Here is a 14410-nt window from a genome sequence, read left to right as displayed (position 1 = left end):
GTTTTAAAGATTTAAAAATACAAAGGGACATAGGGATAGAGAAAGCGACTTTGTTTTATACTATGTAGTGATTGATTATTATTAATTAAATTTCGATTTGATGATCTATACCAAAGTTTTGTTCATGACCCCACGAACGGTCAAAGTTGGTACAGCGATTCTTCGACAGTACCACAGGCGAACTCGCGGTGGACAGCTAGTTTTCATATTTTGAAGATTCTTACACATGTCTGATTATATCTACAGATCATGGATGTGTCTATAGTTTATAAAATCCAAATCAATATTTATATTTTATACATATGTACATTCAAATAGACTTTTAGAAGCTCTTTCGACTGATTAATTATTTGAATTATGTAAATAAATAAATAGATTAGATAGAGATAGAGAGTTTCTTTAGACAGAGGAGTCGGTGCTTTAAAGTTTGTGTCATACTTACATTACCTTCTTCTGAATTTAAATATTAAATGTCTCTTGACCTTCAATCTTTTTTATCTCTATGTTAGCTAGGAAAAATAAAAAAATAGTTAAGTAAAACATGCATGTAATTACTAATTAATCATCATAGTCAGTACGACATAAAGTAACCATGTTACAGTCCTAGACGCTCCTCTCAAAACCTCTCCCACTGCCCAAAAAATCACCAAAAACGCTACAAAAAATCTTTCACCCACGTAAATTACACATTAAAAACTATTTAAACAATTATACACACATGAGATAATCATCGACACATGCGTCCATCACGCCTCCCCCTCCTCCCCTGTGCCGCGACCTCACCCCCCCGCACCTCTAGTGTAAAAATCCCTTATCGTCAGCATCCGCTAAGCTATCGCATTGATAAGAGATCCCATGTCAATGGTCGGTATTCGTGTTAGATTATTATTTCAATACGTAATTAGCGGTCGTGTGTTTGGTTTGGCTCCATCTAGTGGAATTTTTATAAAAATGGTTTATGCAGGTGTAAATATCTGTGATATTTTTTATTTATATATAGATTTTATCGTGGTTTACACTGTATCTTCTTAATAAATAGTATTTATTATTTACGATAAATAAGCGTTGAGGTGGGTACTACTGTCACTTCGCGCAAAACATCTGATTTTTCAAACTTAAAATGTCTTTATGTATCATACATTGCACTTGTAAGATAATAAATACACACACATATTAAGAAAAAACACTATTTTTAACGTTCATGATATTTTTGATGTCATTTTTGTTATTTAAACTAGTTAAAAAACAGTTTAAAAAAGTTCTGTCTTGGACGTCCGTGTGTCTGTATGTGCGGATCCTTTTTCTTGTTAACACGATAGCGACCGAAATACTTTACTAATCGAGTCTTTTTTTTTTCTCTTACGCTTGAGTATGCTCAGGAATAGAACCCTTTCATTTTTCAGGGTCTGATTCGATGTGGTTTAATTGTTATTAAATAAACAAAAATAATAATTAATAAATATTTATTTAAAAAAAATTATGAGGCGTGCACTTTTGGATTTTCCAAATTATTTATCTCTTCTATAACAAAATTGATGCTTTTTATAGAAATAAACATTATTGATATCAGACACACCATATACAGATGTTTTTCTATAAATAAACAAATATAAATATAAGTATGTGTTATCACACATGTAATATGTGTAACGTTATCACGAAAACGGTAGCTAAAATCGATAGAAATCGATGTATCGATGTGACAACCATCGAGTGAACACGATAATAAATCGATTACACAACGATAAAGTATATTTGCTCATTATTTGATAAGTCTTTGTTAACTGTTATCATATTGTAAAATGATCGTGTTTTTCTGATTAACAAATTTAAAAGAATCAATAATTTAATTATAACATCTCTATGCAATACAAAATTACATAAAAACACTTTCATTGTAATTTAGAAGACTTTTAATAATTACTTAGCAATTAATTGCATTACATTTCCAAAAGAAAAAAAGAAAGAAAAAAAATCACGGGTTCGCGCTAAAATTGACATTTGTCACAGACTAAAAAGTAAACTATGTATCCATTGCGCAGATAATAAAAGTAACGATTTGAAACTTCGTTGCATGTTTCATTTTTCATATCAGATCGGGCTAAGCCAGACATTGCCAATTAGAATATCACATTGGTTCGATGGCAAAAGATAGTCTGATTTATTTATTAGTGACTTGATAAAACGGACGTTATCGCTTGTGTGGGTGGATTTATATGTGGGCGCACATTTTTGTATGCTTCACGCATGGTCATGCTGAATTGGGCGCCATTTTTAATTTTTAATTGAGTTAGTTTACGCTTTTTAAGGTACTTTAGAATAATTGGGAAAAGCGGGTAAATCTAATTAAATAAAATTAATCCATAGCTGGTGATAATTAAATGTTGTAAATGCTATAATATCGATTCAATCCTTATACATAACTAGCTGTGCCTTGCGGTTTTACCTGCAGTGCTCCACTCCTGTTGGCCTTAGCACTCTTAGCGTGATGATAACATATGCCTTCCTCGATAAATGGGCAATCTAACACCAAAATAATTTTTCAAATCGGACCAAGCAGTTCTTGAGATTAGCGCTTTCAAACAAACAAACAATCAATGATACTATTCTATAGAAGAGCTCATAAATAATTCTCATAAGGACCGCTTTGCGTCTAATCGAAAATGCGTGTGTTGTCCCTTTATTTGTGAATATTTTTATTGTGATGTGGAAAATATTATGTTATGCAATATTTTTTATACGCACACCATAATAATGTGATCTTAGAATGTGAAGTTGTTTACTAATATCGGTAAAGGCTAAAACTCACATAAACAACGACCACAAAATTAGGTACAAACGTGTTTATTTGTTATTTAATTATTTATAATCAATGAATATTTGATATTTATTCCTACAAACATCTTTTCATTCTTACAAAAAAACTAGCTTTCCGCCCGCGGCTTCTCCCGCGCAGTCAAAGTAAAACCCGCATAGTTCCCGTTCCCGTGGGATTTCCGTGATAAAACCTATCCTATGCCCCGGGGTTAAAAGTAGCCTATGTCCTTTCTCGGGTATCAAAATATCTCTATACCAAATTTCATGCAAATTGGTTCAGTACTTAAGGCGGGATTGAGCAACAGACAGACAGACAGAGTTACTTTCGCATTTATAATATGAGTATGGAAGTATGGATAACAAATAAGTATTTTCTAATATTATATTTAATAAAAACGGTATTAAATTGACGTTTTATTGACGAAATTAAGTCATAAACTAGATAGAGGAAAACGCTATCTTATGAAATATAATCTATTGACGATAAAGTTTTTTATCATTTTTATCCTAAATAATCGATCACTCACTATCAAAAAATTAATCCTACTAATTTTGGAAACGGATTACGAGAGAATTAGAAATATCTACGTGCTATTTATTTATCATAGAGTACACTTATTATTTAAAATATTTATATATTTTTTTGAACACCAGGGTCCGTATTATGACCTCTTATTTCCAGACAGTTTACCCCATGAATGGAACTGACTGGCAAATTCATATTATGATTGTAATAACCAGCCATGGTTTAGTATGGTATTTATTATATGAATATTGCCAGTCATTTCAATTCATGGCGTAAACTGACTAAGAAAAAAACAAAAAAAAATTACAACGCATTTCAAAAACTTTAAATTAATTATTCGAAATGTCAAGCCATTATTATTATTTATTAGCTATTATTATTTTGCTCCATATTATTTTATACTGTATAAAACTTGGCCCGTTATGTTTCATTGTATAAACAATAAACATTTTTATAAAAACGTTCCAAATATAAAAAAAAGAGTTCCATAACTTTGTAACCAATGAACGTTAATTAACACAACAGAAATAACTTAAACTATTAAATTACGAGTAGGTAGGTTAAAAAAACAAAGAAACATTCCATAAAGTACCTACTGAATTCAAGACATAAGCATGCCATATATGGATGCTAGTATATATTTTTAATTCAACTACAATCAAGAGACAAAAACATATTCTTAAAAAACTTAAGTATACAACATTGTGTACTTAAAAATAAAACAAAAAAAATAAAGACCACGGAATAAACATTTTAACAAAATTTCGACAACAAAGATAACAAGCAGAAACTAAACACTTTTTTTAAATGATTTTAAACGCGGTTTAAAGTGTTCGAAACGTCGGGTTAAGGAATAAATTGCGTTTAAAATTCGTTAAATGTATGCTAATAAAAATATTCGCGTAAAATCAAGAAAATACTAAAGATTACAATCTACAATTTTATTGCACAAATTTAATTCGACTGTACATATAAACGATCACTTGATAATCGATGTTTATCAGATCGAGAATGTCCACCGATTTTAATCCCAATAGATAAAACTTATCGTTCCCCTTATCACGTAGATTTATATCAATCCCAGTAAACATTGCAAGGGAAAATAGAACTAAATACAAGCTATTCTTATATGTTATTAAGTTCAATTTTGAGTGCATGTTAACAGATGCAGTGGGATCCGTTTTGCGTCGTTACGTAAGTCATGACGATAATAATCTTAGTTGAAATAATTGAAAAGTTTTAGGTAGTTAGGAATTAGGATAAATCATAAAATACGAAATTCAACTGGCATACATAAAATATATAGAAAAATAATAGTTGACTCCTAAATCTATAAAATCTAGGTAAGTAGGTACTAATGAAAAATAAACAGAAATATTGTTTCTTCATAATGATGAAAATCGTTAGAATTTTTTAGATTATTTACTTTTGATGGATTTTTGTAATGTGTTTTATCATAACTACATATATACAATTTGATAAAATATTTCATCGACAGGATATCCTATTATTGATTTTAAATTTTTAATAACACAATTTTGATATTTATCTTAAATACTAATATTCTGCTTATTTATGAGATAAGAAGATCCAATATTGTAAATCGACATAATTTCGAATAAATATTTGTTCTGAGCAAGTAATTTTAGTCCCAAAAGTTGTAAATGAAAATCCAAGTATTTTTTCAAAAAATTCAATAAAAAATTGTTATCTTTACCCGATATTTTGTATTTACTATTTTTGCTATACGAATAAATTGTTATCAGCATAAAGTTATATAAAAAATATGTTGCAAATAGTAACACGATTTTGTGGCAATTTTGAACCCTCAAAATCAACAAATGACGGCGCGTGTGACCGTGGGAAAGAGGGGTTGACTCTGTGGTCAAAAGCACCCCGACTGAGGGGATAAATGGCTTTATTGTTTGTAAAATTAAACCTTTAAATAAGTACGAATGTTGCGCAGATTAAACGTTTTTGGTAGATTAAAAACTTATAAAAATTATTCAAGTTGTATAAAAAATTTTCAGAGTACGTTTTGAAGTGATCTTCTATAAGCGCGTTGAGAGTAAAATTTAAATGTCGCATCATGGCAATACCGTCACGTCAGGGAGTTAAGGCGAAAAAAGTTTCACTTCTGACATTGTAAACTTTGATTACCGTTTTAGTATCAAATCATGTTTCTATCATCCCATGAAACCATGCCAAGAAATAATTTGTGAAAACTTGAGAGGAAAATATATCCTTTAAATTTAAATGTTTGTCAATTTGTAAACAAGGTTCTTAAAATACATGGCATGTAATGAAAAAGCGTACGAAATCGCAATCATAATATGTTATTACAAAAAGTATTTTAAAACTAATCAGATAAGATTGCTTATCGCTTGTTCCAGTAACAATATTACATGTTAACGATATATATTGCAGAATAACATGTTGTAATTGATGACTAAATGGATCCTTACTTTTTTATCTTTTTATCACACCGTAAAAATGACTGTTTATTTATAATTTACTAGCTTGAAGCTTCCGGCCGCGGCTTCGCCCGCGTGGTGTTTTGATAAAAAGTAGCCTATGTTCTTTCTCAGGGTCTAAAGATTGTCTGTGCCAAATTTCATTAAAATCGGTTAAGAGGTATAAGCGGGAAAGCGTAACAGACAGACAGACAGAGTTACTTTCGCATTTATAATATTTAGTAGGGAAGAAGGGATATGTATTATGGAGGTTGTTATCACTGTGTTACTATCATTATCATACAAATTGGTATTGCCTATTTATCTTTTGTATTTACCACAAAACTGTTCTTAGTTTTTCCCGTGAGAACAGTCTCCTATACTCAGGAGACTATACTGTAGGTAGAATAAATGTAGATCAAAATTATTTTAATCCTGTTTAGGCAAGAAAACACATATTATTGCTATTTTTTTGAAGTGAAACTTCTTTATCGGGGTTGGAAAAAAATTTAGTGTAACATTTTTTCGTTACGCGTGACATCTTTTTCTTATCCCTACTACGCGTGATTCGACGTATTTCTGTAAAGTTGCATATTATAGTAAATTATTTTTTGAAAAATAAGGTCATAAAGAAGTTTCACTTCTTACGTGTGTAATAAATAATACCTATTATGTATAAGTGTGCAATGTCTAAACTCAATGTAACTCTAAACTATGATATAATATTGCATACTGAATCATTATTACGCTTATCAGTTATCAGCGAGTATCCTGCTGATAAAGCATACTGTCGTTTGTGAAATCCATGCTTATTTATGTATATTATATTATATAATTATTTTAATTTTGTAGGTTCATTATTTTTGACGTGACAACGTCTTATAATTCGATAGAGCCGGCTGCACGCACGAAAAAACATGACTCATGCGGCGTTACCTCGCTCTGAGGCGTTCCATGGCTTGAAGTGCGAGCGAGAGCGCGGAACGAGCGACAAAGAAGCATTATCGGACGTTGTCACGTTCAACTATCGTCAGTAAACCGACTTTACAGACAACCAATTTCTTTTTTCATTTGGAGGCCAATAATTAATCTATGATTAAGAGACTCATATAAAAATCGGTTCAGTAATTATCGGGTTACCGATGGTTTAACTAATGCATTTAACTTTTATAGATATCTACAAAATTAAGAAAGAAATAAACCAATAATACGTTACCTATTACCAACGCCTTACTTTTAAAACTAATCTGTTTCCAGTTATTTATATTCCTGCCCCCCTAGTCAAGTGGCTTTCTGTTAGCGTAGCGTTCAATAGAATAGACTACGAATGTATGAGATTGACGTAATCTCAATCTCATACATTCGTAGTCTATTCTATTGAACGCTACGCTAACAGAAAGCCACTTGACTAGGGGGGCTGACTAAGGCCTTATATGTAGGTATATTGTCCATCTGTTACTAGCTCTAAGCAATACCGCAAGCACTTATGCTTGTAAGTGTCTAAACACTAAATATTTACAGGGTGTACATAAAAAAATCTAATATATCTAATATATATTATAATGGCGAAAGTTTGTAAGGATGTATGGATGTATGGATGTATGGATGTTTGTTACTCTTTCACGTAAAAACTACTGAACCGATTACAATGAAATTGAGCACACATATAGAGGGTAACTTGGATTAACACATAGGATAGGTTTTATCCCGGAAATCCCACGGGATTGGGAACTATGTGGGCTCAATAAATAGCAAATAGCTTTTCATTGAGCCCTGTAGCACAGTATTACCATTATTTCCTATAATGGTAATACTGTGCCTGTAGTCTATGGTATACAAATGACATTTAAATAGGTATTAAATAAAAAAAGAATCACAAATTCTTTAATGAGGTATTTCTTTAAACGTTCATCAAACAAGGGTGCTTTTATTGTGTAATGCATTCCGTTTTTATCGTTGATCATTAGGTATGTAGGCTGTGAACGTTAATTAAATACAGGGTGTTTAAAAATATCATAATATAGAGTTATAACAACGTTTATGGACAAAATGTAAATGGACAAAATGTATAATGCGGAAAAATAATTGTAAAATGATACCCGTTACATTTTACTTTAACGTTAATAATGACATGTTTTTATAGTTACAGCCATTTTTTACTTATTATTAATATAAATTACATTAGGTACATATCTCAAGAACTACTGGTCTGATTTGGAAAATTATTTCAGTGTTGGATAGCCCATTTATCGAGGAAGGCTATAGGCTATATATTATCACGCTAAGACCAACAGAATCGGAGCCACGCGGGTGAAACCGCGGAGCGCAGCTAGTTTATTATAAAGTGTGAGATCTGCTCTTATTTTTTAGCTACAAAAAAGTTAAAACAACAATACAACTTTTCTTCTTCATGTACCTTACTGACTTACCTTATTTAAAATAAGACACCATAAACACCTAGTACATAATCCACCCAATGGAAAAAAATAAAGAATGAACTTTACGCACACCCTGTACACCAATTAGTCACTAAGTATCATATACAGCGTGTTCTTAAAGCTACAAGTGTTGGACCATCTCATTTGTAGCCAAGATAAGGTGAGTGCAGATTGCTCGCATCTATCCAGCCGGCTGCGTGAAACGAATCTATGTAAGACAAGCTAATGCACGCATCTTTATCTATCCTACTAATATTATAAAGCTGAAGAGTTTGTTTGTTTGTTTGAACGCGCTAATCTCAGGAACTACTGGTCCGATTTGAAAAATTATTTCAGTGTTAGATAGCCCATTTATCGAGGAAGGCTATAGGCTATATATCATCACGCTAAGACCAACAGAAGTGGGGTACTGCGGGTAAAACCGCAGGGCACAGCTCGTCTGAATATATAAGGAAAATGAAGAAGGGATATTTGTGTGTATGCTACACCATTATCTATACTTCTATAGGTACTAATATTATAAAGGGGTAAGATTTTATTGTTTGTTTCTTTGAAGTGAATAGGCTCCGAAACTACTGGACCGATTTAAAAAAATATTTTCCCAATAGAATTCTACATTATCACTGATGAACATAGGCTATATTTTATCATAATTTTAACCCGGGCAGAGCCAGGACGAGCGGCTAGTTATAAATACAAAGGTTCGGCTGTTTGCATTGATCTGTGGATGTTTAATTGGAACGTCTGAGCGGTTTTCATGAAATCCGGCAGTGTTGTAGCTTCAGTACCGAATAATACGAATTGATTTTGTTCATAAATCAAATAAAAATGTATTTTTGAGGCTTTAAGCATAGCGCCTGCGCATTCATATCAAGTTTAGTATCATCCTAGTCCGAACAATAAATGATTTGCACACTTAAATCGATTCTCGTATTTATCTGCCACAGAACAAGATAACGAAACAAAATGCTTGACACGGGAGCAAGCCGGCGGCGTATCAAAGGGTCATTGTGAATGCACGAAGGTACCGACAGGCCAGCTATTGTGACCGTTTCGAATGATTTCCTGGCTATTTTGTACCGTTTATGGGGTTTAATTATTGGCTGATGGGTATCTATGATTAAGCTTCAATTGTCTGATACATATGCTTTATATGCTAAGTGGTCCTATGTTAATCCGTGCGTGTGTAGAGCAGGCGCGGTCTAGGAGGATCACAGGAGATCCACAAAGTCGTTCCTACTCGTCATATTGAAAATGTTCGTTATATACATATAATGTGTGCAATAAAATGAATTTTTCCGCTTATAATATATGTATTAGTAAATATCTCCAATATTACCCTGTCTACTGGCATAATATGTGCAGTTCTCCCTTCTTACCGCGGCAGTCGAGTTCTCTCATCATCTGCCTAACAAGAAAGGGGAATATTATAAATAATTTATGACATAATTTGTCCTCTTCTCATCAAAACAAGTTACACTTTAGATAATTAGTGCTGTTTAAAATATCTAGAAATATTTATTTAAATATAACATACTCTAATGTATTGATAAGAAATTGGTTAATCGAATAGTTCACGGCCGTAAAAGTTATAGTTGATTATTTTCTTAGGTCGTATATTTGATAAATTTGGCACAGATAATAAAATATTTCCAGAACAGAGACTATTTTAGAAGCTTGAGTCATATTGTTATAATTAGTTATATATTACTTATAAATATAATAAATGTTATATTGGTAAATGATTTGTTGAGATATTATAGTAAGTAGTCATTTTAACCAATAAATATAATTTTAGATTACAATATACATATATTTATTACAATAAATATTTCAATAAACAATTTAAAGTAGAATATATGTCTGATTCCCGATACAACCAAATCTGTTAATGTATTTTGATAAAATACAAAATAATCAAAAAAAAAATTTTTTTTCTTCTAAAGAATCTAGAAAACTTAGGTCTAGTGAAACAAAATCATTCGGAATAAATACCGAACATATTTCTAAATACTTAATTATGATAATCAAATCTGTAAATTAAGTGGTTAGTGACCCCTAATTTAACGGCAAAGGTCTATCTAACTAAATATTATATCATGAACTAGTTTAGTTCATGGTCTAGTTTACAAAAAGTTTTAGTTATTTGGTTACTAGATGGCGCTGTATTAAATAGTTTTTCTAAGAAAAATAAGCAAAGGAGCATGGGGGCCACCCTTGGGGCCACCTTATGTCAAGTGATTATTCATTATAGCTCTTAAAACATTAGTTGCAATGCTGGTGTTATAGTTTAGCAGTAAATATTATTTTACGCAGTATTCACTTATATTATAGTAATAGGTAGTCACACATATACCTGAATAAATAATTAAAATAACTAATAACACTCACTTAAAATCACGAAATTGTTGTTTTGTCACTGATCCAAATTTTGTCCCAATTAAATCTGTTTAAACTTTTAAAGTGGGTCAAAATCGAATGAAAAGGATTAAGTTACATTCGAACATACATGTATTTATATTCAAATTATATCTCTTATATATAAAATTCTCGTGTCACAATGTTAGTCTGCATACTCCTCCGAAACGGGTGGACCGATTCTCATGAAATTTTCTGTGCATATCGGGTAAGTCTGAGAATCGGCCAACATCTATTTTTATATGTACCACGGGCGAAGCCGGGGCGGACCGCTAGTCTTATATATAAAATTCTCGTGTCACAATGTTAGTCTGCATACTCCTCCGAAACGGGTGGACCGAGTCTCATGAAATTTTCTGTGCATATCGGGTAAGTCTGAGAATCGGCCAACATCTATTTTTCATATGTACCACGGGCGAAGCCGGGGCGGACCGCTAGTAGTAATATATTATTATATCTGCCATACTGACAGGTGAAGCATGTTAACATGTATGTATGGAGATACTCCCGTAATCCAATCCCGATATACTGGATGTTTCCACGATGTTATAATTACGTATCACATACACTGATAAATAAACAATCAAAGAATACTTTTGCGATAAGCGTGTGTTGACCCCTACCGCACTTTGAGTCGAGGCGTGCAAACAAAAATGCTTGTATAAAAATAATCGACAGGTTTTATGTTGATTCACAGCTGATACACACTTGTGGTACGTGATTCATTTATTATACAAGCGAATAGTTTTTTGAGAGTCATCGATGTTTACCTATTTTATTGTTTTAAGTTGAACTCATCAAAAGTCTACACTAGTCATCTAATACCCCAGCCACACTATGCTACTCGTCCTGCTCCTCGTCCTGCTCATCGCGCCGCGCGGCATCACGTGTGTACGGCTGAACCGATTTCGATAATTATTATTTTTTAAATGTTTGTAGAAGTCCAAGGATGGTTCTTATGTAGAGAAAGCGTAAATATGTACCACGGGCGAAGCCGGGGCGGACCGCTTGTAATATTATATTACAAAAGCAATGATTAGCTTAATAATTAATATAAAAATTAATAAAAGGAAAAAAATTAATCTCATTTCCATAATTTGGTACACATTTAAAATTTTATTATATTATATGTAGGTATAATATTTATTATCCTTTTATTGTTGTATTATCGATTTAGTATTATTCGGTCCTACATTATATTCCTTAATGCTTTAATTAATAAGTCTCTATTTTCAAGTTAGAACATGGCGTCTTTATTGTATGTATAATACACAATACACATGGACATATATTGGATAACAACATATTTAAGAGCTAACGCGCAAGAGCAACTTTTGTCTCTCCCATCCTCCCTTCAACTCTCCCATCCAACCAACCTACTCTCCCATCAACTCTATGGGCTAGTAAGAAAGTGCGCGCACATAGCGACGCAACTTCCTAGAGAGTTGATGGGGGAGACAAAATTGTTGCGGAGACAAAAGTTGCCCTTGCGCGCTAGCTCTTAAAAACATGAAATATGTATTTGGTATTTGGCATTTTATAATGTAGACTCTATGGTAGAGTCTTATAACCTCTTTCGTTCTGTGGGTAAAACTATTTTGAAATTATTCAACTTCATAACGTTTTGCTTAAAAAAATAATTTATTTTGTACTAGCGGTCCGCCCCGGCTTCGCTCGTGGTACATGTTTACGTTTTCTCTACATAAGAACCATCCTCGTACTTCAAGGAATATAATAAAAAAAGAATTGTCGAAATCGGTTCAGCCGTTCTCGAGTTATGCGCTTACCAACACATTTTGCGATTCATTTTTATATATAAGACTAGCGGTCCGCCCCGGCTTCGCCCGTGGTACATATTTACGTTTTCTCTACATAAGAACCATCCTCGTACTTCAAGGAATATAATAAAAAAAGAATTATCGAAATCGGTTCAGCCGTTCTCAAGTTATGCGCTTACCAACACATTTTAGGATTCATTTTTATATTATAGACTAGCGGTCCGCCCCGGCTTCGCCCGTGGTACATATTTACGTTTTCTCTACATAAAAACCATCCTCGTACTTCAAGGAATATAATAAAAAAAGAAATATCGAAATCGGTTCAGCCGTTCTTGAGTTATGCGCTTACCAACACATTTTGCGATTCATTTTTATATATAAGATTACATTAATGGCTCATCTCTCCAATGTAAAGAACAATAATAATTATGTGCAGCAAAATATTATATGGTATGAAATATGCATATTGCATACCCCTTCATACCTTGACTTTTCTTCATTAATTAAAGAGATATCTAATTTATAAGTTTTTCAACCTTAGGCGGCTTTAATTTATCTATTACTAGCGGTCCGCTCCGGCTTCGCCCGTGGTACATATGAAAAATAGATGTTGGCCGATTCTCAGACTTACCCGATATGCACAGAAAATTTCATGAGAATCGGTCCACCCGTTTCGGAGGAGTATGCAGACTAACATTGTGACACGGGGAACTTACTTATGTCATATAGTGACATTCAGAACTTTTTCCTACTTTAATATTCAATCCATACTAATAATATAAATGCAAAACTGTTTATCTGATACGCTTTCTTTGCCAAACCCTTTTGAATCAAATTTGAAATAAAAATAGTTTATGGCCTAGAGTCAAATACAGACTAAATTTTTTCAAAAAATCTGTAAATACTAGTAGATGGAAATTTATGCCCGTGGTTTTGACTGCAGGTAAAACCGTGTGGCATAGTTAGTTGATAACCGAATATATTATGACGTCACACATAATATTGTACAAGTCATTGGTGTCAAAGAAACAGCACATTGGAAAATTAATGTCAATGACCATATTTATCATAAGGCAAATTCTGTATTACATTTTGTCCTTTTAGTCAACTTAATTAATAGTATGGAAGTATTCATATTAACAAAATGGCAAATAAATTAATTTGAAATACAAGTCAATAAATATTTATAAATACCTAAGTTTACAATCCATTACTTAAACTGTGTGTGTGCTAAAACTATGTGTGTGCTAACGCTAAGTAAGGCCTAGGGCGGCATAACTTTAAGGCATGAAGACAATACAAATATTTAAACAGCAATAAATAGTATTTGCTTCTCTTACAGTATTGTATAATTATTGTGCATAGTGTAATAAAAAAATATTTATTTAAATTACAATACTTTCGTTGGTTTTTCATCCAAAAATAACAAAAAATGGCTGCATGAGAGCCAAGGGCGGCATCACACCTAAATATTTCAGTATGTTATACCCAATTGATTAACATAATTAATATTATATTATGATTTACGTAAACAATTATTATGATTAAGGATAAATGTTTTGAATTTCAATTAATAAACCCAATGTTAACTGAAATATAAAGGAGATTACATACAGTAGCATATTTTGATGTATAGAAATTCTTGTATGTTATTTTTTGGTTTCTGCATAAATACAAAGTCGCATTTGTTGGTTGTGACGTTTTTTTATAAAATATACTTTCTTATTATTGTAAGATTTTGAATTTATTACATGCTTACATCGTTTAACCCGTTAGTCACCTATTAAGATGATTTTTACAGGATTCCTTATAAAAATAGAGTAGCAATCTAAAGTTTTATAAACAACAAGAGGTCCTCCCTGGCTTCGAACGTGGTACATATTTCGCAATAAAAGGTAGCCTATGTCCTTTCTCGGGTATCAAAATATCTCCATACCAAATTTCATGCAAATTGGTTCAGTAGTTTAGGCGTGATTGAGT

At 32.2% G+C, this 14410-nt stretch overlaps 1 protein-coding gene across 1 annotated transcript in view; it reads right to left on the bottom strand.

Moving 5' to 3' along the window:
* Positions 1–14410, bottom strand: part of ush (Zinc finger protein ush) — a 176707-nt gene that overhangs the window by 161154 nt on the left and 1143 nt on the right. The window lies entirely within an intron of this gene.

The sequence above is a fragment of the Colias philodice genome, chromosome 2 (genome assembly GCF_061535455.1).
Source record: "Colias philodice isolate Cphi_HAF_F1 chromosome 2, ilColPhil1 Martin Lab GWU primary, whole genome shotgun sequence".
Taxonomy (NCBI): domain Eukaryota; kingdom Metazoa; phylum Arthropoda; class Insecta; order Lepidoptera; family Pieridae; genus Colias; species Colias philodice.
The sequence above is the reverse complement of the archived record's forward strand: the minus strand, read 5'-3'. Positions and strand labels throughout refer to the sequence as shown.